At 53.7% G+C, this 20332-nt stretch overlaps 63 non-coding genes across 63 annotated transcripts; 42 read left to right on the top strand and 21 right to left on the bottom strand.

Annotated features, from left to right (window-relative positions):
- The first annotated feature begins 63 nt into the window (after window positions 1-63).
- Trnav-aac (transfer RNA valine (anticodon AAC)) lies at window positions 64-136 on the top strand. The gene has a single exon. It is a non-coding gene; the product is annotated as a tRNA-Val (tRNA).
- Window positions 137-330: 194 nt separating this feature from the next.
- On the bottom strand, window positions 331-402 carry Trnap-agg (transfer RNA proline (anticodon AGG)). The gene has a single exon. It is a non-coding gene; the product is annotated as a tRNA-Pro (tRNA).
- Window positions 403-804: 402 nt separating this feature from the next.
- Window positions 805-877, top strand: Trnav-cac (transfer RNA valine (anticodon CAC)). Its single transcript has one exon. It is a non-coding gene; the product is annotated as a tRNA-Val (tRNA).
- Window positions 878-1035: 158 nt separating this feature from the next.
- Window positions 1036-1108, top strand: Trnav-aac (transfer RNA valine (anticodon AAC)). Its single transcript has one exon. It is a non-coding gene; the product is annotated as a tRNA-Val (tRNA).
- Window positions 1109-1302: 194 nt separating this feature from the next.
- Window positions 1303-1374, bottom strand: Trnap-agg (transfer RNA proline (anticodon AGG)). Its single transcript has one exon. It is a non-coding gene; the product is annotated as a tRNA-Pro (tRNA).
- A 402-nt stretch (window positions 1375-1776) lies between these two features.
- On the top strand, window positions 1777-1849 carry Trnav-cac (transfer RNA valine (anticodon CAC)). The gene has a single exon. It is a non-coding gene; the product is annotated as a tRNA-Val (tRNA).
- Window positions 1850-2007: 158 nt separating this feature from the next.
- Trnav-aac (transfer RNA valine (anticodon AAC)) lies at window positions 2008-2080 on the top strand. Its single transcript has one exon. It is a non-coding gene; the product is annotated as a tRNA-Val (tRNA).
- A 194-nt stretch (window positions 2081-2274) lies between these two features.
- Window positions 2275-2346, bottom strand: Trnap-agg (transfer RNA proline (anticodon AGG)). Its single transcript has one exon. It is a non-coding gene; the product is annotated as a tRNA-Pro (tRNA).
- Window positions 2347-2748: 402 nt separating this feature from the next.
- Trnav-cac (transfer RNA valine (anticodon CAC)) lies at window positions 2749-2821 on the top strand. Its single transcript has one exon. It is a non-coding gene; the product is annotated as a tRNA-Val (tRNA).
- A 158-nt stretch (window positions 2822-2979) lies between these two features.
- Window positions 2980-3052, top strand: Trnav-aac (transfer RNA valine (anticodon AAC)). The gene has a single exon. It is a non-coding gene; the product is annotated as a tRNA-Val (tRNA).
- Window positions 3053-3246: 194 nt separating this feature from the next.
- Trnap-agg (transfer RNA proline (anticodon AGG)) lies at window positions 3247-3318 on the bottom strand. Its single transcript has one exon. It is a non-coding gene; the product is annotated as a tRNA-Pro (tRNA).
- Window positions 3319-3720: 402 nt separating this feature from the next.
- Trnav-cac (transfer RNA valine (anticodon CAC)) lies at window positions 3721-3793 on the top strand. Its single transcript has one exon. It is a non-coding gene; the product is annotated as a tRNA-Val (tRNA).
- Window positions 3794-3951: 158 nt separating this feature from the next.
- Trnav-aac (transfer RNA valine (anticodon AAC)) lies at window positions 3952-4024 on the top strand. Its single transcript has one exon. It is a non-coding gene; the product is annotated as a tRNA-Val (tRNA).
- Window positions 4025-4218: 194 nt separating this feature from the next.
- Window positions 4219-4290, bottom strand: Trnap-agg (transfer RNA proline (anticodon AGG)). The gene has a single exon. It is a non-coding gene; the product is annotated as a tRNA-Pro (tRNA).
- Window positions 4291-4692: 402 nt separating this feature from the next.
- Window positions 4693-4765, top strand: Trnav-cac (transfer RNA valine (anticodon CAC)). Its single transcript has one exon. It is a non-coding gene; the product is annotated as a tRNA-Val (tRNA).
- A 158-nt stretch (window positions 4766-4923) lies between these two features.
- Window positions 4924-4996, top strand: Trnav-aac (transfer RNA valine (anticodon AAC)). Its single transcript has one exon. It is a non-coding gene; the product is annotated as a tRNA-Val (tRNA).
- A 194-nt stretch (window positions 4997-5190) lies between these two features.
- Window positions 5191-5262, bottom strand: Trnap-agg (transfer RNA proline (anticodon AGG)). Its single transcript has one exon. It is a non-coding gene; the product is annotated as a tRNA-Pro (tRNA).
- A 402-nt stretch (window positions 5263-5664) lies between these two features.
- Trnav-cac (transfer RNA valine (anticodon CAC)) lies at window positions 5665-5737 on the top strand. Its single transcript has one exon. It is a non-coding gene; the product is annotated as a tRNA-Val (tRNA).
- A 158-nt stretch (window positions 5738-5895) lies between these two features.
- On the top strand, window positions 5896-5968 carry Trnav-aac (transfer RNA valine (anticodon AAC)). Its single transcript has one exon. It is a non-coding gene; the product is annotated as a tRNA-Val (tRNA).
- Window positions 5969-6162: 194 nt separating this feature from the next.
- Trnap-agg (transfer RNA proline (anticodon AGG)) lies at window positions 6163-6234 on the bottom strand. The gene has a single exon. It is a non-coding gene; the product is annotated as a tRNA-Pro (tRNA).
- Window positions 6235-6636: 402 nt separating this feature from the next.
- On the top strand, window positions 6637-6709 carry Trnav-cac (transfer RNA valine (anticodon CAC)). Its single transcript has one exon. It is a non-coding gene; the product is annotated as a tRNA-Val (tRNA).
- Window positions 6710-6867: 158 nt separating this feature from the next.
- Window positions 6868-6940, top strand: Trnav-aac (transfer RNA valine (anticodon AAC)). The gene has a single exon. It is a non-coding gene; the product is annotated as a tRNA-Val (tRNA).
- A 194-nt stretch (window positions 6941-7134) lies between these two features.
- On the bottom strand, window positions 7135-7206 carry Trnap-agg (transfer RNA proline (anticodon AGG)). Its single transcript has one exon. It is a non-coding gene; the product is annotated as a tRNA-Pro (tRNA).
- A 402-nt stretch (window positions 7207-7608) lies between these two features.
- Trnav-cac (transfer RNA valine (anticodon CAC)) lies at window positions 7609-7681 on the top strand. Its single transcript has one exon. It is a non-coding gene; the product is annotated as a tRNA-Val (tRNA).
- Window positions 7682-7839: 158 nt separating this feature from the next.
- Window positions 7840-7912, top strand: Trnav-aac (transfer RNA valine (anticodon AAC)). Its single transcript has one exon. It is a non-coding gene; the product is annotated as a tRNA-Val (tRNA).
- A 194-nt stretch (window positions 7913-8106) lies between these two features.
- On the bottom strand, window positions 8107-8178 carry Trnap-agg (transfer RNA proline (anticodon AGG)). The gene has a single exon. It is a non-coding gene; the product is annotated as a tRNA-Pro (tRNA).
- A 402-nt stretch (window positions 8179-8580) lies between these two features.
- Trnav-cac (transfer RNA valine (anticodon CAC)) lies at window positions 8581-8653 on the top strand. The gene has a single exon. It is a non-coding gene; the product is annotated as a tRNA-Val (tRNA).
- Window positions 8654-8811: 158 nt separating this feature from the next.
- Trnav-aac (transfer RNA valine (anticodon AAC)) lies at window positions 8812-8884 on the top strand. The gene has a single exon. It is a non-coding gene; the product is annotated as a tRNA-Val (tRNA).
- Window positions 8885-9078: 194 nt separating this feature from the next.
- Window positions 9079-9150, bottom strand: Trnap-agg (transfer RNA proline (anticodon AGG)). Its single transcript has one exon. It is a non-coding gene; the product is annotated as a tRNA-Pro (tRNA).
- A 402-nt stretch (window positions 9151-9552) lies between these two features.
- On the top strand, window positions 9553-9625 carry Trnav-cac (transfer RNA valine (anticodon CAC)). The gene has a single exon. It is a non-coding gene; the product is annotated as a tRNA-Val (tRNA).
- A 158-nt stretch (window positions 9626-9783) lies between these two features.
- On the top strand, window positions 9784-9856 carry Trnav-aac (transfer RNA valine (anticodon AAC)). Its single transcript has one exon. It is a non-coding gene; the product is annotated as a tRNA-Val (tRNA).
- A 194-nt stretch (window positions 9857-10050) lies between these two features.
- Window positions 10051-10122, bottom strand: Trnap-agg (transfer RNA proline (anticodon AGG)). Its single transcript has one exon. It is a non-coding gene; the product is annotated as a tRNA-Pro (tRNA).
- A 402-nt stretch (window positions 10123-10524) lies between these two features.
- Trnav-cac (transfer RNA valine (anticodon CAC)) lies at window positions 10525-10597 on the top strand. Its single transcript has one exon. It is a non-coding gene; the product is annotated as a tRNA-Val (tRNA).
- A 158-nt stretch (window positions 10598-10755) lies between these two features.
- Window positions 10756-10828, top strand: Trnav-aac (transfer RNA valine (anticodon AAC)). The gene has a single exon. It is a non-coding gene; the product is annotated as a tRNA-Val (tRNA).
- Window positions 10829-11022: 194 nt separating this feature from the next.
- Window positions 11023-11094, bottom strand: Trnap-agg (transfer RNA proline (anticodon AGG)). Its single transcript has one exon. It is a non-coding gene; the product is annotated as a tRNA-Pro (tRNA).
- Window positions 11095-11496: 402 nt separating this feature from the next.
- Trnav-cac (transfer RNA valine (anticodon CAC)) lies at window positions 11497-11569 on the top strand. The gene has a single exon. It is a non-coding gene; the product is annotated as a tRNA-Val (tRNA).
- Window positions 11570-11727: 158 nt separating this feature from the next.
- Trnav-aac (transfer RNA valine (anticodon AAC)) lies at window positions 11728-11800 on the top strand. Its single transcript has one exon. It is a non-coding gene; the product is annotated as a tRNA-Val (tRNA).
- A 194-nt stretch (window positions 11801-11994) lies between these two features.
- On the bottom strand, window positions 11995-12066 carry Trnap-agg (transfer RNA proline (anticodon AGG)). The gene has a single exon. It is a non-coding gene; the product is annotated as a tRNA-Pro (tRNA).
- Window positions 12067-12468: 402 nt separating this feature from the next.
- On the top strand, window positions 12469-12541 carry Trnav-cac (transfer RNA valine (anticodon CAC)). The gene has a single exon. It is a non-coding gene; the product is annotated as a tRNA-Val (tRNA).
- Window positions 12542-12699: 158 nt separating this feature from the next.
- Trnav-aac (transfer RNA valine (anticodon AAC)) lies at window positions 12700-12772 on the top strand. Its single transcript has one exon. It is a non-coding gene; the product is annotated as a tRNA-Val (tRNA).
- A 194-nt stretch (window positions 12773-12966) lies between these two features.
- On the bottom strand, window positions 12967-13038 carry Trnap-agg (transfer RNA proline (anticodon AGG)). The gene has a single exon. It is a non-coding gene; the product is annotated as a tRNA-Pro (tRNA).
- A 402-nt stretch (window positions 13039-13440) lies between these two features.
- Trnav-cac (transfer RNA valine (anticodon CAC)) lies at window positions 13441-13513 on the top strand. The gene has a single exon. It is a non-coding gene; the product is annotated as a tRNA-Val (tRNA).
- Window positions 13514-13671: 158 nt separating this feature from the next.
- On the top strand, window positions 13672-13744 carry Trnav-aac (transfer RNA valine (anticodon AAC)). The gene has a single exon. It is a non-coding gene; the product is annotated as a tRNA-Val (tRNA).
- A 194-nt stretch (window positions 13745-13938) lies between these two features.
- On the bottom strand, window positions 13939-14010 carry Trnap-agg (transfer RNA proline (anticodon AGG)). The gene has a single exon. It is a non-coding gene; the product is annotated as a tRNA-Pro (tRNA).
- Window positions 14011-14412: 402 nt separating this feature from the next.
- On the top strand, window positions 14413-14485 carry Trnav-cac (transfer RNA valine (anticodon CAC)). Its single transcript has one exon. It is a non-coding gene; the product is annotated as a tRNA-Val (tRNA).
- Window positions 14486-14643: 158 nt separating this feature from the next.
- Window positions 14644-14716, top strand: Trnav-aac (transfer RNA valine (anticodon AAC)). The gene has a single exon. It is a non-coding gene; the product is annotated as a tRNA-Val (tRNA).
- A 194-nt stretch (window positions 14717-14910) lies between these two features.
- Trnap-agg (transfer RNA proline (anticodon AGG)) lies at window positions 14911-14982 on the bottom strand. Its single transcript has one exon. It is a non-coding gene; the product is annotated as a tRNA-Pro (tRNA).
- Window positions 14983-15384: 402 nt separating this feature from the next.
- On the top strand, window positions 15385-15457 carry Trnav-cac (transfer RNA valine (anticodon CAC)). The gene has a single exon. It is a non-coding gene; the product is annotated as a tRNA-Val (tRNA).
- Window positions 15458-15615: 158 nt separating this feature from the next.
- On the top strand, window positions 15616-15688 carry Trnav-aac (transfer RNA valine (anticodon AAC)). Its single transcript has one exon. It is a non-coding gene; the product is annotated as a tRNA-Val (tRNA).
- Window positions 15689-15882: 194 nt separating this feature from the next.
- Window positions 15883-15954, bottom strand: Trnap-agg (transfer RNA proline (anticodon AGG)). The gene has a single exon. It is a non-coding gene; the product is annotated as a tRNA-Pro (tRNA).
- A 402-nt stretch (window positions 15955-16356) lies between these two features.
- On the top strand, window positions 16357-16429 carry Trnav-cac (transfer RNA valine (anticodon CAC)). Its single transcript has one exon. It is a non-coding gene; the product is annotated as a tRNA-Val (tRNA).
- Window positions 16430-16587: 158 nt separating this feature from the next.
- Window positions 16588-16660, top strand: Trnav-aac (transfer RNA valine (anticodon AAC)). The gene has a single exon. It is a non-coding gene; the product is annotated as a tRNA-Val (tRNA).
- Window positions 16661-16854: 194 nt separating this feature from the next.
- Window positions 16855-16926, bottom strand: Trnap-agg (transfer RNA proline (anticodon AGG)). Its single transcript has one exon. It is a non-coding gene; the product is annotated as a tRNA-Pro (tRNA).
- A 402-nt stretch (window positions 16927-17328) lies between these two features.
- On the top strand, window positions 17329-17401 carry Trnav-cac (transfer RNA valine (anticodon CAC)). The gene has a single exon. It is a non-coding gene; the product is annotated as a tRNA-Val (tRNA).
- A 158-nt stretch (window positions 17402-17559) lies between these two features.
- Window positions 17560-17632, top strand: Trnav-aac (transfer RNA valine (anticodon AAC)). The gene has a single exon. It is a non-coding gene; the product is annotated as a tRNA-Val (tRNA).
- A 194-nt stretch (window positions 17633-17826) lies between these two features.
- On the bottom strand, window positions 17827-17898 carry Trnap-agg (transfer RNA proline (anticodon AGG)). The gene has a single exon. It is a non-coding gene; the product is annotated as a tRNA-Pro (tRNA).
- Window positions 17899-18300: 402 nt separating this feature from the next.
- Trnav-cac (transfer RNA valine (anticodon CAC)) lies at window positions 18301-18373 on the top strand. The gene has a single exon. It is a non-coding gene; the product is annotated as a tRNA-Val (tRNA).
- A 158-nt stretch (window positions 18374-18531) lies between these two features.
- Trnav-aac (transfer RNA valine (anticodon AAC)) lies at window positions 18532-18604 on the top strand. The gene has a single exon. It is a non-coding gene; the product is annotated as a tRNA-Val (tRNA).
- A 194-nt stretch (window positions 18605-18798) lies between these two features.
- Window positions 18799-18870, bottom strand: Trnap-agg (transfer RNA proline (anticodon AGG)). Its single transcript has one exon. It is a non-coding gene; the product is annotated as a tRNA-Pro (tRNA).
- A 402-nt stretch (window positions 18871-19272) lies between these two features.
- Trnav-cac (transfer RNA valine (anticodon CAC)) lies at window positions 19273-19345 on the top strand. The gene has a single exon. It is a non-coding gene; the product is annotated as a tRNA-Val (tRNA).
- Window positions 19346-19503: 158 nt separating this feature from the next.
- Window positions 19504-19576, top strand: Trnav-aac (transfer RNA valine (anticodon AAC)). The gene has a single exon. It is a non-coding gene; the product is annotated as a tRNA-Val (tRNA).
- A 194-nt stretch (window positions 19577-19770) lies between these two features.
- Trnap-agg (transfer RNA proline (anticodon AGG)) lies at window positions 19771-19842 on the bottom strand. The gene has a single exon. It is a non-coding gene; the product is annotated as a tRNA-Pro (tRNA).
- A 402-nt stretch (window positions 19843-20244) lies between these two features.
- On the top strand, window positions 20245-20317 carry Trnav-cac (transfer RNA valine (anticodon CAC)). The gene has a single exon. It is a non-coding gene; the product is annotated as a tRNA-Val (tRNA).
- The last annotated feature ends 15 nt before the right edge of the window (window positions 20318-20332 follow it).

Raw genomic sequence — 20332 nt, 5'->3', positions numbered from 1 at the left:
AATTTTTTAGTTACGATGGCAACATCACTACAAGTTGTCTATGAAGTAAGGTGCACATAAGCAGTTTCCGTGGTGTAGCGGTTATCACGTCTGCCTAACACGCAGAAGGTCCCCGGTTCGATCCCGGGCGGAAACACTTTTTCATCACTTTAAGCGAGACTTACTAACATGCATCTGCTACCATCTGTACCCGAAACCTTCGTAACTGCCTTCACGCGTCGGACCAGAGTGTCAATTGCTCACATCAAATAAGAAATTCATTTGATATTGGCGGCGAGCTTTTTGCGCTGACTCAGCCACTGACGTGCGATCAGTTTGCACAAAACGCTAGGGCTCGTCCGGGATTTGAACCCGGGACCTCCTGCACCCTAAGCAGGAATCATACCCCTAGACCAACGAGCCCTGTGACACGTCGCATGCCAGTTACTCCAGTCCCTCGATGTCTTCCAGGGTGCTCTGGAAGTCTCGTGTAGGCTGGCGGGATGGAGGCGGCGCGAATTCCCGCGGTCGGCGGCCTTCCTGGGCTATTGGTACCTTCATGTAGAGCTGCCGCTGGGCGCGCACTGCCTGCTGCTAAGGAGGTGATTGTTTTTGCTGATGTGACTTGCAATAACGACTGCGCGAAACGCCGCTATCTCGTTAGGGGTGCTACGGCAGACACCCTCTCGGGCACCCCGAAGACTTCTTGAGCCCTCGGCTGCGATGGGTTTCAGGCTGTCAAAAGAACTATGGTGTGTGCATGCGCGGACGAGAGAAAGGCTGAGGCGTATTCGAGTGCACAAGGAGGGACTGAGCGTGTCCGTCGTTTCCGTAGTGTAGCGGTTATCACGTCTGCTTCACACGCAGAAGGTCCCCGGTTCGATCCCGGGCGGGAACAGTATTTTCCTGCCTATGTCGTATTGTACTCCAGTGAGCCTCGTCGTGTGTGGATCTGCTGCATGTCCCTTCGTTTTGCAAGTACCACATTTATTGAATTTTTTAGTTACGATGGCAACATCACTACAAGTTGTCTATGAAGTAAGGTGCACATAAGCAGTTTCCGTGGTGTAGCGGTTATCACGTCTGCCTAACACGCAGAAGGTCCCCGGTTCGATCCCGGGCGGAAACACTTTTTCATCACTTTAAGCGAGACTTACTAACATGCATCTGCTACCATCTGTACCCGAAACCTTCGTAACTGCCTTCACGCGTCGGACCAGAGTGTCAATTGCTCACATCAAATAAGAAATTCATTTGATATTGGCGGCGAGCTTTTTGCGCTGACTCAGCCACTGACGTGCGATCAGTTTGCACAAAACGCTAGGGCTCGTCCGGGATTTGAACCCGGGACCTCCTGCACCCTAAGCAGGAATCATACCCCTAGACCAACGAGCCCTGTGACACGTCGCATGCCAGTTACTCCAGTCCCTCGATGTCTTCCAGGGTGCTCTGGAAGTCTCGTGTAGGCTGGCGGGATGGAGGCGGCGCGAATTCCCGCGGTCGGCGGCCTTCCTGGGCTATTGGTACCTTCATGTAGAGCTGCCGCTGGGCGCGCACTGCCTGCTGCTAAGGAGGTGATTGTTTTTGCTGATGTGACTTGCAATAACGACTGCGCGAAACGCCGCTATCTCGTTAGGGGTGCTACGGCAGACACCCTCTCGGGCACCCCGAAGACTTCTTGAGCCCTCGGCTGCGATGGGTTTCAGGCTGTCAAAAGAACTATGGTGTGTGCATGCGCGGACGAGAGAAAGGCTGAGGCGTATTCGAGTGCACAAGGAGGGACTGAGCGTGTCCGTCGTTTCCGTAGTGTAGCGGTTATCACGTCTGCTTCACACGCAGAAGGTCCCCGGTTCGATCCCGGGCGGGAACAGTATTTTCCTGCCTATGTCGTATTGTACTCCAGTGAGCCTCGTCGTGTGTGGATCTGCTGCATGTCCCTTCGTTTTGCAAGTACCACATTTATTGAATTTTTTAGTTACGATGGCAACATCACTACAAGTTGTCTATGAAGTAAGGTGCACATAAGCAGTTTCCGTGGTGTAGCGGTTATCACGTCTGCCTAACACGCAGAAGGTCCCCGGTTCGATCCCGGGCGGAAACACTTTTTCATCACTTTAAGCGAGACTTACTAACATGCATCTGCTACCATCTGTACCCGAAACCTTCGTAACTGCCTTCACGCGTCGGACCAGAGTGTCAATTGCTCACATCAAATAAGAAATTCATTTGATATTGGCGGCGAGCTTTTTGCGCTGACTCAGCCACTGACGTGCGATCAGTTTGCACAAAACGCTAGGGCTCGTCCGGGATTTGAACCCGGGACCTCCTGCACCCTAAGCAGGAATCATACCCCTAGACCAACGAGCCCTGTGACACGTCGCATGCCAGTTACTCCAGTCCCTCGATGTCTTCCAGGGTGCTCTGGAAGTCTCGTGTAGGCTGGCGGGATGGAGGCGGCGCGAATTCCCGCGGTCGGCGGCCTTCCTGGGCTATTGGTACCTTCATGTAGAGCTGCCGCTGGGCGCGCACTGCCTGCTGCTAAGGAGGTGATTGTTTTTGCTGATGTGACTTGCAATAACGACTGCGCGAAACGCCGCTATCTCGTTAGGGGTGCTACGGCAGACACCCTCTCGGGCACCCCGAAGACTTCTTGAGCCCTCGGCTGCGATGGGTTTCAGGCTGTCAAAAGAACTATGGTGTGTGCATGCGCGGACGAGAGAAAGGCTGAGGCGTATTCGAGTGCACAAGGAGGGACTGAGCGTGTCCGTCGTTTCCGTAGTGTAGCGGTTATCACGTCTGCTTCACACGCAGAAGGTCCCCGGTTCGATCCCGGGCGGGAACAGTATTTTCCTGCCTATGTCGTATTGTACTCCAGTGAGCCTCGTCGTGTGTGGATCTGCTGCATGTCCCTTCGTCTTGCAAGTACCACATTTATTGAATTTTTTAGTTACGATGGCAACATCACTACAAGTTGTCTATGAAGTAAGGTGCACATAAGCAGTTTCCGTGGTGTAGCGGTTATCACGTCTGCCTAACACGCAGAAGGTCCCCGGTTCGATCCCGGGCGGAAACACTTTTTCATCACTTTAAGCGAGACTTACTAACATGCATCTGCTACCATCTGTACCCGAAACCTTCGTAACTGCCTTCACGCGTCGGACCAGAGTGTCAATTGCTCACATCAAATAAGAAATTCATTTGATATTGGCGGCGAGCTTTTTGCGCTGACTCAGCCACTGACGTGCGATCAGTTTGCACAAAACGCTAGGGCTCGTCCGGGATTTGAACCCGGGACCTCCTGCACCCTAAGCAGGAATCATACCCCTAGACCAACGAGCCCTGTGACACGTCGCATGCCAGTTACTCCAGTCCCTCGATGTCTTCCAGGGTGCTCTGGAAGTCTCGTGTAGGCTGGCGGGATGGAGGCGGCGCGAATTCCCGCGGTCGGCGGCCTTCCTGGGCTATTGGTACCTTCATGTAGAGCTGCCGCTGGGCGCGCACTGCCTGCTGCTAAGGAGGTGATTGTTTTTGCTGATGTGACTTGCAATAACGACTGCGCGAAACGCCGCTATCTCGTTAGGGGTGCTACGGCAGACACCCTCTCGGGCACCCCGAAGACTTCTTGAGCCCTCGGCTGCGATGGGTTTCAGGCTGTCAAAAGAACTATGGTGTGTGCATGCGCGGACGAGAGAAAGGCTGAGGCGTATTCGAGTGCACAAGGAGGGACTGAGCGTGTCCGTCGTTTCCGTAGTGTAGCGGTTATCACGTCTGCTTCACACGCAGAAGGTCCCCGGTTCGATCCCGGGCGGGAACAGTATTTTCCTGCCTATGTCGTATTGTACTCCAGTGAGCCTCGTCGTGTGTGGATCTGCTGCATGTCCCTTCGTTTTGCAAGTACCACATTTATTGAATTTTTTAGTTACGATGGCAACATCACTACAAGTTGTCTATGAAGTAAGGTGCACATAAGCAGTTTCCGTGGTGTAGCGGTTATCACGTCTGCCTAACACGCAGAAGGTCCCCGGTTCGATCCCGGGCGGAAACACTTTTTCATCACTTTAAGCGAGACTTACTAACATGCATCTGCTACCATCTGTACCCGAAACCTTCGTAACTGCCTTCACGCGTCGGACCAGAGTGTCAATTGCTCACATCAAATAAGAAATTCATTTGATATTGGCGGCGAGCTTTTTGCGCTGACTCAGCCACTGACGTGCGATCAGTTTGCACAAAACGCTAGGGCTCGTCCGGGATTTGAACCCGGGACCTCCTGCACCCTAAGCAGGAATCATACCCCTAGACCAACGAGCCCTGTGACACGTCGCATGCCAGTTACTCCAGTCCCTCGATGTCTTCCAGGGTGCTCTGGAAGTCTCGTGTAGGCTGGCGGGATGGAGGCGGCGCGAATTCCCGCGGTCGGCGGCCTTCCTGGGCTATTGGTACCTTCATGTAGAGCTGCCGCTGGGCGCGCACTGCCTGCTGCTAAGGAGGTGATTGTTTTTGCTGATGTGACTTGCAATAACGACTGCGCGAAACGCCGCTATCTCGTTAGGGGTGCTACGGCAGACACCCTCTCGGGCACCCCGAAGACTTCTTGAGCCCTCGGCTGCGATGGGTTTCAGGCTGTCAAAAGAACTATGGTGTGTGCATGCGCGGACGAGAGAAAGGCTGAGGCGTATTCGAGTGCACAAGGAGGGACTGAGCGTGTCCGTCGTTTCCGTAGTGTAGCGGTTATCACGTCTGCTTCACACGCAGAAGGTCCCCGGTTCGATCCCGGGCGGGAACAGTATTTTCCTGCCTATGTCGTATTGTACTCCAGTGAGCCTCGTCGTGTGTGGATCTGCTGCATGTCCCTTCGTTTTGCAAGTACCACATTTATTGAATTTTTTAGTTACGATGGCAACATCACTACAAGTTGTCTATGAAGTAAGGTGCACATAAGCAGTTTCCGTGGTGTAGCGGTTATCACGTCTGCCTAACACGCAGAAGGTCCCCGGTTCGATCCCGGGCGGAAACACTTTTTCATCACTTTAAGCGAGACTTACTAACATGCATCTGCTACCATCTGTACCCGAAACCTTCGTAACTGCCTTCACGCGTCGGACCAGAGTGTCAATTGCTCACATCAAATAAGAAATTCATTTGATATTGGCGGCGAGCTTTTTGCGCTGACTCAGCCACTGACGTGCGATCAGTTTGCACAAAACGCTAGGGCTCGTCCGGGATTTGAACCCGGGACCTCCTGCACCCTAAGCAGGAATCATACCCCTAGACCAACGAGCCCTGTGACACGTCGCATGCCAGTTACTCCAGTCCCTCGATGTCTTCCAGGGTGCTCTGGAAGTCTCGTGTAGGCTGGCGGGATGGAGGCGGCGCGAATTCCCGCGGTCGGCGGCCTTCCTGGGCTATTGGTACCTTCATGTAGAGCTGCCGCTGGGCGCGCACTGCCTGCTGCTAAGGAGGTGATTGTTTTTGCTGATGTGACTTGCAATAACGACTGCGCGAAACGCCGCTATCTCGTTAGGGGTGCTACGGCAGACACCCTCTCGGGCACCCCGAAGACTTCTTGAGCCCTCGGCTGCGATGGGTTTCAGGCTGTCAAAAGAACTATGGTGTGTGCATGCGCGGACGAGAGAAAGGCTGAGGCGTATTCGAGTGCACAAGGAGGGACTGAGCGTGTCCGTCGTTTCCGTAGTGTAGCGGTTATCACGTCTGCTTCACACGCAGAAGGTACCCGGTTCGATCCCGGGCGGGAACAGTATTTTCCTGCCTATGTCGTATTGTACTCCAGTGAGCCTCGTCGTGTGTGGATCTGCTGCATGTCCCTTCGTTTTGCAAGTACCACATTTATTGAATTTTTTAGTTACGATGGCAACATCACTACAAGTTGTCTATGAAGTAAGGTGCACATAAGCAGTTTCCGTGGTGTAGCGGTTATCACGTCTGCCTAACACGCAGAAGGTCCCCGGTTCGATCCCGAGCGGAAACACTTTTTCATCACTTTAAGCGAGACTTACTAACATGCATCTGCTACCATCTGTACCCGAAACCTTCGTAACTGCCTTCACGCGTCGGACCAGAGTGTCAATTGCTCACATCAAATAAGAAATTCATTTGATATTGGCGGCGAGCTTTTTGCGCTGACTCAGCCACTGACGTGCGATCAGTTTGCACAAAACGCTAGGGCTCGTCCGGGATTTGAACCCGGGACCTCCTGCACCCTAAGCAGGAATCATACCCCTAGACCAACGAGCCCTGTGACACGTCGCATGCCAGTTACTCCAGTCCCTCGATGTCTTCCAGGGTGCTCTGGAAGTCTCGTGTAGGCTGGCGGGATGGAGGCGGCGCGAATTCCCGCGGTCGGCGGCCTTCCTGGGCTATTGGTACCTTCATGTAGAGCTGCCGCTGGGCGCGCACTGCCTGCTGCTAAGGAGGTGATTGTTTTTGCTGATGTGACTTGCAATAACGACTGCGCGAAACGCCGCTATCTCGTTAGGGGTGCTACGGCAGACACCCTCTCGGGCACCCCGAAGACTTCTTGAGCCCTCGGCTGCGATGGGTTTCAGGCTGTCAAAAGAACTATGGTGTGTGCATGCGCGGACGAGAGAAAGGCTGAGGCGTATTCGAGTGCACAAGGAGGGACTGAGCGTGTCCGTCGTTTCCGTAGTGTAGCGGTTATCACGTCTGCTTCACACGCAGAAGGTCCCCGGTTCGATCCCGGGCGGGAACAGTATTTTCCTGCCTATGTCGTATTGTACTCCAGTGAGCCTCGTCGTGTGTGGATCTGCTGCATGTCCCTTCGTTTTGCAAGTACCACATTTATTGAATTTTTTAGTTACGATGGCAACATCACTACAAGTTGTCTATGAAGTAAGGTGCACATAAGCAGTTTCCGTGGTGTAGCGGTTATCACGTCTGCCTAACACGCAGAAGGTCCCCGGTTCGATCCCGGGCGGAAACACTTTTTCATCACTTTAAGCGAGACTTACTAACATGCATCTGCTACCATCTGTACCCGAAACCTTCGTAACTGCCTTCACGCGTCGGACCAGAGTGTCAATTGCTCACATCAAATAAGAAATTCATTTGATATTGGCGGCGAGCTTTTTGCGCTGACTCAGCCACTGACGTGCGATCAGTTTGCACAAAACGCTAGGGCTCGTCCGGGATTTGAACCCGGGACCTCCTGCACCCTAAGCAGGAATCATACCCCTAGACCAACGAGCCCTGTGACACGTCGCATGCCAGTTACTCCAGTCCCTCGATGTCTTCCAGGGTGCTCTGGAAGTCTCGTGTAGGCTGGCGGGATGGAGGCGGCGCGAATTCCCGCGGTCGGCGGCCTTCCTGGGCTATTGGTACCTTCATGTAGAGCTGCCGCTGGGCGCGCACTGCCTGCTGCTAAGGAGGTGATTGTTTTTGCTGATGTGACTTGCAATAACGACTGCGCGAAACGCCGCTATCTCGTTAGGGGTGCTACGGCAGACACCCTCTCGGGCACCCCGAAGACTTCTTGAGCCCTCGGCTGCGATGGGTTTCAGGCTGTCAAAAGAACTATGGTGTGTGCATGCGCGGACGAGAGAAAGGCTGAGGCGTATTCGAGTGCACAAGGAGGGACTGAGCGTGTCCGTCGTTTCCGTAGTGTAGCGGTTATCACGTCTGCTTCACACGCAGAAGGTCCCCGGTTCGATCCCGGGCGGGAACAGTATTTTCCTGCCTATGTCGTATTGTACTCCAGTGAGCCTCGTCGTGTGTGGATCTGCTGCATGTCCCTTCGTTTTGCAAGTACCACATTTATTGAATTTTTTAGTTACGATGGCAACATCACTACAAGTTGTCTATGAAGTAAGGTGCACATAAGCAGTTTCCGTGGTGTAGCGGTTATCACGTCTGCCTAACACGCAGAAGGTCCCCGGTTCGATCCCGGGCGGAAACACTTTTTCATCACTTTAAGCGAGACTTACTAACATGCATCTGCTACCATCTGTACCCGAAACCTTCGTAACTGCCTTCACGCGTCGGACCAGAGTGTCAATTGCTCACATCAAATAAGAAATTCATTTGATATTGGCGGCGAGCTTTTTGCGCTGACTCAGCCACTGACGTGCGATCAGTTTGCACAAAACGCTAGGGCTCGTCCGGGATTTGAACCCGGGACCTCCTGCACCCTAAGCAGGAATCATACCCCTAGACCAACGAGCCCTGTGACACGTCGCATGCCAGTTACTCCAGTCCCTCGATGTCTTCCAGGGTGCTCTGGAAGTCTCGTGTAGGCTGGCGGGATGGAGGCGGCGCGAATTCCCGCGGTCGGCGGCCTTCCTGGGCTATTGGTACCTTCATGTAGAGCTGCCGCTGGGCGCGCACTGCCTGCTGCTAAGGAGGTGATTGTTTTTGCTGATGTGACTTGCAATAACGACTGCGCGAAACGCCGCTATCTCGTTAGGGGTGCTACGGCAGACACCCTCTCGGGCACCCCGAAGACTTCTTGAGCCCTCGGCTGCGATGGGTTTCAGGCTGTCAAAAGAACTATGGTGTGTGCATGCGCGGACGAGAGAAAGGCTGAGGCGTATTCGAGTGCACAAGGAGGGACTGAGCGTGTCCGTCGTTTCCGTAGTGTAGCGGTTATCACGTCTGCTTCACACGCAGAAGGTCCCCGGTTCGATCCCGGGCGGGAACAGTATTTTCCTGCCTATGTCGTATTGTACTCCAGTGAGCCTCGTCGTGTGTGGATCTGCTGCATGTCCCTTCGTTTTGCAAGTACCACATTTATTGAATTTTTTAGTTACGATGGCAACATCACTACAAGTTGTCTATGAAGTAAGGTGCACATAAGCAGTTTCCGTGGTGTAGCGGTTATCACGTCTGCCTAACACGCAGAAGGTCCCCGGTTCGATCCCGGGCGGAAACACTTTTTCATCAGTTTAAGCGAGACTTACTAACATGCATCTGCTACCATCTGTACCCGAAACCTTCGTAACTGCCTTCACGCGTCGGACCAGAGTGTCAATTGCTCACATCAAATAAGAAATTCATTTGATATTGGCGGCGAGCTTTTTGCGCTGACTCAGCCACTGACGTGCGATCAGTTTGCACAAAACGCTAGGGCTCGTCCGGGATTTGAACCCGGGACCTCCTGCACCCTAAGCAGGAATCATACCCCTAGACCAACGAGCCCTGTGACACGTCGCATGCCAGTTACTCCAGTCCCTCGATGTCTTCCAGGGTGCTCTGGAAGTCTCGTGTAGGCTGGCGGGATGGAGGCGGCGCGAATTCCCGCGGTCGGCGGCCTTCCTGGGCTATTGGTACCTTCATGTAGAGCTGCCGCTGGGCGCGCACTGCCTGCTGCTAAGGAGGTGATTGTTTTTGCTGATGTGACTTGCAATAACGACTGCGCGAAACGCCGCTATCTCGTTAGGGGTGCTACGGCAGACACCCTCTCGGGCACCCCGAAGACTTCTTGAGCCCTCGGCTGCGATGGGTTTCAGGCTGTCAAAAGAACTATGGTGTGTGCATGCGCGGACGAGAGAAAGGCTGAGGCGTATTCGAGTGCACAAGGAGGGACTGAGCGTGTCCGTCGTTTCCGTAGTGTAGCGGTTATCACGTCTGCTTCACACGCAGAAGGTACCCGGTTCGATCCCGGGCGGGAACAGTATTTTCCTGCCTATGTCGTATTGTACTCCAGTGAGCCTCGTCGTGTGTGGATCTGCTGCATGTCCCTTCGTTTTGCAAGTACCACATTTATTGAATTTTTTAGTTACGATGGCAACATCACTACAAGTTGTCTATGAAGTAAGGTGCACATAAGCAGTTTCCGTGGTGTAGCGGTTATCACGTCTGCCTAACACGCAGAAGGTCCCCGGTTCGATCCCGGGCGGAAACACTTTTTCATCACTTTAAGCGAGACTTACTAACATGCATCTGCTACCATCTGTACCCGAAACCTTCGTAACTGCCTTCACGCGTCGGACCAGAGTGTCAATTGCTCACATCAAATAAGAAATTCATTTGATATTGGCGGCGAGCTTTTTGCGCTGACTCAGCCACTGACGTGCGATCAGTTTGCACAAAACGCTAGGGCTCGTCCGGGATTTGAACCCGGGACCTCCTGCACCCTAAGCAGGAATCATACCCCTAGACCAACGAGCCCTGTGACACGTCGCATGCCAGTTACTCCAGTCCCTCGATGTCTTCCAGGGTGCTCTGGAAGTCTCGTGTAGGCTGGCGGGATGGAGGCGGCGCGAATTCCCGCGGTCGGCGGCCTTCCTGGGCTATTGGTACCTTCATGTAGAGCTGCCGCTGGGCGCGCACTGCCTGCTGCTAAGGAGGTGATTGTTTTTGCTGATGTGACTTGCAATAACGACTGCGCGAAACGCCGCTATCTCGTTAGGGGTGCTACGGCAGACACCCTCTCGGGCACCCCGAAGACTTCTTGAGCCCTCGGCTGCGATGGGTTTCAGGCTGTCAAAAGAACTATGGTGTGTGCATGCGCGGACGAGAGAAAGGCTGAGGCGTATTCGAGTGCACAAGGAGGGACTGAGCGTGTCCGTCGTTTCCGTAGTGTAGCGGTTATCACGTCTGCTTCACACGCAGAAGGTCCCCGGTTCGATCCCGGGCGGGAACAGTATTTTCCTGCCTATGTCGTATTGTACTCCAGTGAGCCTCGTCGTGTGTGGATCTGCTGCATGTCCCTTCGTTTTGCAAGTACCACATTTATTGAATTTTTTAGTTACGATGGCAACATCACTACAAGTTGTCTATGAAGTAAGGTGCACATAAGCAGTTTCCGTGGTGTAGCGGTTATCACGTCTGCCTAACACGCAGAAGGTCCCCGGTTCGATCCCGGGCGGAAACACTTTTTCATCACTTTAAGCGAGACTTACTAACATGCATCTGCTACCATCTGTACCCGAAACCTTCGTAACTGCCTTCACGCGTCGGACCAGAGTGTCAATTGCTCACATCAAATAAGAAATTCATTTGATATTGGCGGCGAGCTTTTTGCGCTGACTCAGCCACTGACGTGCGATCAGTTTGCACAAAACGCTAGGGCTCGTCCGGGATTTGAACCCGGGACCTCCTGCACCCTAAGCAGGAATCATACCCCTAGACCAACGAGCCCTGTGACACGTCGCATGCCAGTTACTCCAGTCCCTCGATGTCTTCCAGGGTGCTCTGGAAGTCTCGTGTAGGCTGGCGGGATGGAGGCGGCGCGAATTCCCGCGGTCGGCGGCCTTCCTGGGCTATTGGTACCTTCATGTAGAGCTGCCGCTGGGCGCGCACTGCCTGCTGCTAAGGAGGTGATTGTTTTTGCTGATGTGACTTGCAATAACGACTGCGCGAAACGCCGCTATCTCGTTAGGGGTGCTACGGCAGACACCCTCTCGGGCACCCCGAAGACTTCTTGAGCCCTCGGCTGCGATGGGTTTCAGGCTGTCAAAAGAACTATGGTGTGTGCATGCGCGGACGAGAGAAAGGCTGAGGCGTATTCGAGTGCACAAGGAGGGACTGAGCGTGTCCGTCGTTTCCGTAGTGTAGCGGTTATCACGTCTGCTTCACACGCAGAAGGTCCCCGGTTCGATCCCGGGCGGGAACAGTATTTTCCTGCCTATGTCGTATTGTACTCCAGTGAGCCTCGTCGTGTGTGGATCTGCTGCATGTCCCTTCGTTTTGCAAGTACCACATTTATTGAATTTTTTAGTTACGATGGCAACATCACTACAAGTTGTCTATGAAGTAAGGTGCACATAAGCAGTTTCCGTGGTGTAGCGGTTATCACGTCTGCCTAACACGCAGAAGGTCCCCGGTTCGATCCCGGGCGGAAACACTTTTTCATCACTTTAAGCGAGACTTACTAACATGCATCTGCTACCATCTGTACCCGAAACCTTCGTAACTGCCTTCACGCGTCGGACCAGAGTGTCAATTGCTCACATCAAATAAGAAATTCATTTGATATTGGCGGCGAGCTTTTTGCGCTGACTCAGCCACTGACGTGCGATCAGTTTGCACAAAACGCTAGGGCTCGTCCGGGATTTGAACCCGGGACCTCCTGCACCCTAAGCAGGAATCATACCCCTAGACCAACGAGCCCTGTGACACGTCGCATGCCAGTTACTCCAGTCCCTCGATGTCTTCCAGGGTGCTCTGGAAGTCTCGTGTAGGCTGGCGGGATGGAGGCGGCGCGAATTCCCGCGGTCGGCGGCCTTCCTGGGCTATTGGTACCTTCATGTAGAGCTGCCGCTGGGCGCGCACTGCCTGCTGCTAAGGAGGTGATTGTTTTTGCTGATGTGACTTGCAATAACGACTGCGCGAAACGCCGCTATCTCGTTAGGGGTGCTACGGCAGACACCCTCTCGGGCACCCCGAAGACTTCTTGAGCCCTCGGCTGCGATGGGTTTCAGGCTGTCAAAAGAACTATGGTGTGTGCATGCGCGGACGAGAGAAAGGCTGAGGCGTATTCGAGTGCACAAGGAGGGACTGAGCGTGTCCGTCGTTTCCGTAGTGTAGCGGTTATCACGTCTGCTTCACACGCAGAAGGTCCCCGGTTCGATCCCGGGCGGGAACAGTATTTTCCTGCCTATGTCGTATTGTACTCCAGTGAGCCTCGTCGTGTGTGGATCTGCTGCATGTCCCTTCGTTTTGCAAGTACCACATTTATTGAATTTTTTAGTTACGATGGCAACATCACTACAAGTTGTCTATGAAGTAAGGTGCACATAAGCAGTTTCCGTGGTGTAGCGGTTATCACGTCTGCCTAACACGCAGAAGGTCCCCGGTTCGATCCCGGGCGGAAACACTTTTTCATCACTTTAAGCGAGACTTACTAACATGCATCTGCTACCATCTGTACCCGAAACCTTCGTAACTGCCTTCACGCGTCGGACCAGAGTGTCAATTGCTCACATCAAATAAGAAATTCATTTGATATTGGCGGCGAGCTTTTTGCGCTGACTCAGCCACTGACGTGCGATCAGTTTGCACAAAACGCTAGGGCTCGTCCGGGATTTGAACCCGGGACCTCCTGCACCCTAAGCAGGAATCATACCCCTAGACCAACGAGCCCTGTGACACGTCGCATGCCAGTTACTCCAGTCCCTCGATGTCTTCCAGGGTGCTCTGGAAGTCTCGTGTAGGCTGGCGGGATGGAGGCGGCGCGAATTCCCGCGGTCGGCGGCCTTCCTGGGCTATTGGTACCTTCATGTAGAGCTGCCGCTGGGCGCGCACTGCCTGCTGCTAAGGAGGTGATTGTTTTTGCTGATGTGACTTGCAATAACGACTGCGCGAAACGCCGCTATCTCGTTAGGGGTGCTACGGCAGACACCCTCTCGGGCACCCCGAAGACTTCTTGAGCCCTCGGCTGCGATGGGTTTCAGGCTGTCAAAAGAACTATGGTGTGTGCATGCGCGGACGAGAGAAAGGCTGAGGCGTATTCGAGTGCACAAGGAGGGACTGAGCGTGTCCGTCGTTTCCGTAGTGTAGCGGTTATCACGTCTGCTTCACACGCAGAAGGTCCCCGGTTCGATCCCGGGCGGGAACAGTATTTTCCTGCCTATGTCGTATTGTACTCCAGTGAGCCTCGTCGTGTGTGGATCTGCTGCATGTCCCTTCGTTTTGCAAGTACCACATTTATTGAATTTTTTAGTTACGATGGCAACATCACTACAAGTTGTCTATGAAGTAAGGTGCACATAAGCAGTTTCCGTGGTGTAGCGGTTATCACGTCTGCCTAACACGCAGAAGGTCCCCGGTTCGATCCCGGGCGGAAACACTTTTTCATCACTTTAAGCGAGACTTACTAACATGCATCTGCTACCATCTGTACCCGAAACCTTCGTAACTGCCTTCACGCGTCGGACCAGAGTGTCAATTGCTCACATCAAATAAGAAATTCATTTGATATTGGCGGCGAGCTTTTTGCGCTGACTCAGCCACTGACGTGCGATCAGTTTGCACAAAACGCTAGGGCTCGTCCGGGATTTGAACCCGGGACCTCCTGCACCCTAAGCAGGAATCATACCCCTAGACCAACGAGCCCTGTGACACGTCGCATGCCAGTTACTCCAGTCCCTCGATGTCTTCCAGGGTGCTCTGGAAGTCTCGTGTAGGCTGGCGGGATGGAGGCGGCGCGAATTCCCGCGGTCGGCGGCCTTCCTGGGCTATTGGTACCTTCATGTAGAGCTGCCGCTGGGCGCGCACTGCCTGCTGCTAAGGAGGTGATTGTTTTTGCTGATGTGACTTGCAATAACGACTGCGCGAAACGCCGCTATCTCGTTAGGGGTGCTACGGCAGACACCCTCTCGGGCACCCCGAAGACTTCTTGAGCCCTCGGCTGCGATGGGTTTCAGGCTGTCAAAAGAACTATGGTGTGTGCATGCGCGGACGAGAGAAAGGCTGAGGCGTATTCGAGTGCACAAGGAGGGACGGAGTGTGTCCGTTGTTTCCGTAGTGTAGCGGTTATCACGTCTGCTTCACACGCAGAAGGTCCCCGGTTCGATCCCGGGCGGGAACAGTATTTTCCTGCCTATGTCGTATTGTACTCCAGTGAGCCTCGTCGTGTGTGGATCTGCTGCATGTCCCTTCGTTTTGCAAGTACCACATTTATTGAATTTTTTAGTTACGATGGCAACATCACTACAAGTTGTCTATGAAGTAAGGTGCACATAAGCAGTTTCCGTGGTGTAGCGGTTATCACGTCTGCCTAACACGCAGAAGGTCCCCGGTTCGATCCCGGGCGGAAACACTTTTTCATCACTTTAAGCGAGACTTACTAACATGCATCTGCTACCATCTGTACCCGAAACCTTCGTAACTGCCTTCACGCGTCGGACCAGAGTGTCAATTGCTCACATCAAATAAGAAATTCATTTGATATTGGCGGCGAGCTTTTTGCGCTGACTCAGCCACTGACGTGCGATCAGTTTGCACAAAACGCTAGGGCTCGTCCGGGATTTGAACCCGGGACCTCCTGCACCCTAAGCAGGAATCATACCCCTAGACCAACGAGCCCTGTGACACGTCGCATGCCAGTTACTCCAGTCCCTCGATGTCTTCCAGGGTGCTCTGGAAGTCTCGTGTAGGCTGGCGGGATGGAGGCGGCGCGAATTCCCGCGGTCGGCGGCCTTCCTGGGCTATTGGTACCTTCATTTAGAGCTGCCGCTGGGCGCGCACTGCCTGCTGCTAAGGAGGTGATTGTTTTTGCTGATGTGACTTGCAATAACGACTGCGCGAAACGCCGCTATCTCGTTAGGGGTGCTACGGCAGACACCCTCTCGGGCACCCCGAAGACTTCTTGAGCCCTCGGCTGCGATGGGTTTCAGGCTGTCAAAAGAACTATGGTGTGTGCATGCGCGGACGAGAGAAAGGCTGAGGCGTATTCGAGTGCACAAGGAGGGACGGAGCGTGTCCGTCGTTTCCGTAGTGTAGCGGTTATCACGTCTGCTTCACACGCAGAAGGTCCCCGGTTCGATCCCGGGCGGGAACAGTATTTTCCTGCCTATGTCGTATTGTACTCCAGTGAGCCTCGTCGTGTGTGGATCTGCTGCATGTCCCTTCGTTTTGCAAGTACCACATTTATTGAATTTTTTAGTTACGATGGCAACATCACTACAAGTTGTCTATGAAGTAAGGTGCACATAAGCAGTTTCCGTGGTGTAGCGGTTATCACGTCTGCCTAACACGCAGAAGGTCCCCGGTTCGATCCCGGGCGGAAACACTTTTTCATCACTTTAAGCGAGACTTACTAACATGCATCTGCTACCATCTGTACCCGAAACCTTCGTAACTGCCTTCACGCGTCGGACCAGAGTGTCAATTGCTCACATCAAATAAGAAATTCATTTGATATTGGCGGCGAGCTTTTTGCGCTGACTCAGCCACTGACGTGCGATCAGTTTGCACAAAACGCTAGGGCTCGTCCGGGATTTGAACCCGGGACCTCCTGCACCCTAAGCAGGAATCATACCCCTAGACCAACGAGCCCTGTGACACGTCGCATGCCAGTTACTCCAGTCCCTCGATGTCTTCCAGGGTGCTCTGGAAGTCTCGTGTAGGCTGGCGGGATGGAGGCGGCGCGAATTCCCGCGGTCGGCGGCCTTCCTGGGCTATTGGTACCTTCATTTAGAGCTGCCGCTGGGCGCGCACTGCCTGCTGCTAAGGAGGTGATTGTTTTTGCTGATGTGACTTGCAATAACGACTGCGCGAAACGCCGCTATCTCGTTAGGGGTGCTACGGCAGACACCCTCTCGGGCACCCCGAAGACTTCTTGAGCCCTCGGCTGCGATGGGTTTCAGGCTGTCAAAAGAACTATGGTGTGTGCATGCGCGGACGAGAGAAAGGCTGAGGCGTATTCGAGTGCACAAGGAGGGACGGAGCGTGTCCGTCGTTTCCGTAGTGTAGCGGTTATCACGTCTGCTTCACACGCAGAAGGTCCCCGGTTCGATCCCGGGCGGGAACAGTATTTTCCTGCCTATGTCGTATTGTACTCCAGTGAGCCTCGTCGTGTGTAGATCTGCTGCATGTCCCTTCGTTTTGCAAGTACCACATTTATTGAATTTTTTAGTTACGATGGCAACATCACTACAAGTTGTCTATGAAGTAAGGTGCACATAAGCAGTTTCCGTGGTGTAGCGGTTATCACGTCTGCCTAACACGCAGAAGGTCCCCGGGTCGATCCCGAGCGGAAACACTTTTTCATCACTTTAAGCGAGACTTACTAACATGCATCTGCTACCATCTGTACCCGAAACCTTCGTAACTGCCTTCACGCGTCGGACCAGAGTGTCAATTGCTCACATCAAATAAGAAATTCATTTGATATTGGCGGCGAGCTTTTTGCGCTGACTCAGCCACTGACGTGCGATCAGTTTGCACAAAACGCTAGGGCTCGTCCGGGATTTGAACCCGGGACCTCCTGCACCCTAAGCAGGAATCATACCCCTAGACCAACGAGCCCTGTGACACGTCGCATGCCAGTTACTCCAGTCCCTCGATGTCTTCCAGGGTGCTCTGGAAGTCTCGTGTAGGCTGGCGGGATGGAGGCGGCGCGAATTCCCGCGGTCGGCGGCCTTCCTGGGCTATTGGTACCTTCATGTAGAGCTGCCGCTGGGCGCGCACTGCCTGCTGCTAAGGAGGTGATTGTTTTTGCTGATGTGACTTGCAATAACGACTGCGCGAAACGCCGCTATCTCGTTAGGGGTGCTACGGCAGACACCCTCTCGGGCACCCCGAAGACTTCTTGAGCCCTCGGCTGCGATGGGTTTCAGGCTGTCAAAAGAACTATGGTGTGTGCATGCGCGGACGAGAGAAAGGCTGAGGCGTATTCGAGTGCACAAGGAGGGACTGAGCGTGTCCGTCGTTTCCGTAGTGTAGCGGTTATCACGTCTGCTTCACACGCAGAAGGTCCCCGGTTCGATCCCGGGCGGGAACAGTATTTTCCTGCCTATGTCGTATTGTACTCCAGTGAGCCTCGTCGTGTGTGGATCTGCTGCATGTCCCTTCGTTTTGCAAGTACCACATTTATTGAATTTTTTAGTTACGATGGCAACATCACTACAAGTTGTCTATGAAGTAAGGTGCACGTAAGCAGTTTCCGTGGTGTAGCGGTTATCACGTCTGCCTAACACGCAGAAGGTCCCCGGTTCGATCCCGGGCGGAAACACTTTTTCATCACTTTAAGCGAGACTTACTAACATGCATCTGCTACCATCTGTACCCGAAACCTTCGTAACTGCCTTCACGCGTCGGACCAGAGTGTCAATTGCTCACATCAAATAAGAAATTCATTTGATATTGGCGGCGAGCTTTTTGCGCTGACTCAGCCACTGACGTGCGATCAGTTTGCACAAAACGCTAGGGCTCGTCCGGGATTTGAACCCGGGACCTCCTGCACCCTAAGCAGGAATCATACCCCTAGACCAACGAGCCCTGTGACACGTCGCATGCCAGTTACTCCAGTCCCTCGATGTCTTCCAGGGTGCTCTGGAAGTCTCGTGTAGGCTGGCGGGATGGAGGCGGCGCGAATTCCCGCGGTCGGCGGCCTTCCTGGGCTATTGGTACCTTCATGTAGAGCTGCCGCTGGGCGCGCACTGCCTGCTGCTAAGGAGGTGATTGTTTTTGCTGATGTGACTTGCAATAACGACTGCGCGAAACGCCGCTATCTCGTTAGGGGTGCTACGGCAGACACCCTCTCGGGCACCCCGAAGACTTCTTGAGCCCTCGGCTGCGATGGGTTTCAGGCTGTCAAAAGAACTATGGTGTGTGCATGCGCGGACGAGAGAAAGGCTGAGGCGTATTCGAGTGCACAAGGAGGGACTGAGCGTGTCCGTCGTTTCCGTAGTGTAGCGGTTATCACGTCTGCTTCACACGCAGAAGGTCCCCGGTTCGATCCCGGGCGGGAACAGTATTTTCCTGCCTATGTCGTATTGTACTCCAGTGAGCCTCGTCGTGTGTGGATCTGCTGCATGTCCCTTCGTTTTGCAAGTACCACATTTATTGAATTTTTTAGTTACGATGGCAACATCACTACAAGTTGTCTATGAAGTAAGGTGCACATAAGCAGTTTCCGTGGTGTAGCGGTTATCACGTCTGCCTAACACGCAGAAGGTCCCCGGTTCGATCCCGGGCGGAAACACTTTTTCATCACTTTAAGCGAGACTTACTAACATGCATCTGCTACCATCTGTACCCGAAACCTTCGTAACTGCCTTCACGCGTCGGACCAGAGTGTCAATTGCTCACATCAAATAAGAAATTCATTTGATATTGGCGGCGAGCTTTTTGCGCTGACTCAGCCACTGACGTGCGATCAGTTTGCACAAAACGCTAGGGCTCGTCCGGGATTTGAACCCGGGACCTCCTGCACCCTAAGCAGGAATCATACCCCTAGACCAACGAGCCCTGTGACACGTCGCATGCCAGTTACTCCAGTCCCTCGATGTCTTCCAGGGTGCTCTGGAAGTCTCGTGTAGGCTGGCGGGATGGAGGCGGCGCGAATTCCCGCGGTCGGCGGCCTTCCTGGGCTATTGGTACCTTCATGTAGAGCTGCCGCTGGGCGCGCACTGCCTGCTGCTAAGGAGGTGATTGTTTTTGCTGATGTGACTTGCAATAACGACTGCGCGAAACGCCGCTATCTCGTTAGGGGTGCTACGGCAGACACCCTCTCGGGCACCCCGAAGACTTCTTGAGCCCTCGGCTGCGATGGGTTTCAGGCTGTCAAAAGAACTATGGTGTGTGCATGCGCGGACGAGAGAAAGGCTGAGGCGTATTCGAGTGCACAAGGAGGGACTGAGCGTGTCCGTCGTTTCCGTAGTGTAGCGGTTATCACGTCTGCTTCACACGCAGAAGGTACCCGGTTCGATCCCGGGCGGGAACAGTATTTTCCTGCCTATGTCGTATTGTACTCCAGTGAGCCTCGTCGTGTGTGGATCTGCTGCATGTCCCTTCGTTTTGCAAGTACCACATTTATTGAATTTTTTAGTTACGATGGCAACATCACTACAAGTTGTCTATGAAGTAAGGTGCACATAAGCAGTTTCCGTGGTGTAGCGGTTATCACGTCTGCCTAACACGCAGAAGGTCCCCGGTTCGATCCCGAGCGGAAACACTTTTTCATCACTTTAAGCGAGACTTACTAACATGCATCTGCTACCATCTGTACCCGAAACCTTCGTAACTGCCTTCACGCGTCGGACCAGAGTGTCAATTGCTCACATCAAATAAGAAATTCATTTGATATTGGCGGCGAGCTTTTTGCGCTGACTCAGCCACTGACGTGCGATCAGTTTGCACAAAACGCTAGGGCTCGTCCGGGATTTGAACCCGGGACCTCCTGCACCCTAAGCAGGAATCATACCCCTAGACCAACGAGCCCTGTGACACGTCGCATGCCAGTTACTCCAGTCCCTCGATGTCTTCCAGGGTGCTCTGGAAGTCTCGTGTAGGCTGGCGGGATGGAGGCGGCGCGAATTCCCGCGGTCGGCGGCCTTCCTGGGCTATTGGTACCTTCATGTAGAGCTGCCGCTGGGCGCGCACTGCCTGCTGCTAAGGAGGTGATTGTTTTTGCTGATGTGACTTGCAATAACGACTGCGCGAAACGCCGCTATCTCGTTAGGGGTGCTACGGCAGACACCCTCTCGGGCACCCCGAAGACTTCTTGAGCCCTCGGCTGCGATGGGTTTCAGGCTGTCAAAAGAACTATGGTGTGTGCATGCGCGGACGAGAGAAAGGCTGAGGCGTATTCGAGTGCACAAGGAGGGACTGAGCGTGTCCGTCGTTTCCGTAGTGTAGCGGTTATCACGTCTGCTTCACACGCAGAAGGTCCCCGGTTCGATCCCGGGCGGGAACAGTATTTTCCTGCCTA

The sequence above is a fragment of the Schistocerca cancellata genome, chromosome 2 (assembly GCF_023864275.1).
Source record: "Schistocerca cancellata isolate TAMUIC-IGC-003103 chromosome 2, iqSchCanc2.1, whole genome shotgun sequence".
Lineage (NCBI taxonomy): Eukaryota > Metazoa > Arthropoda > Insecta > Orthoptera > Acrididae > Schistocerca > Schistocerca cancellata.
The sequence above is the reverse complement of the archived record's forward strand: the minus strand, read 5'-3'. Positions and strand labels throughout refer to the sequence as shown.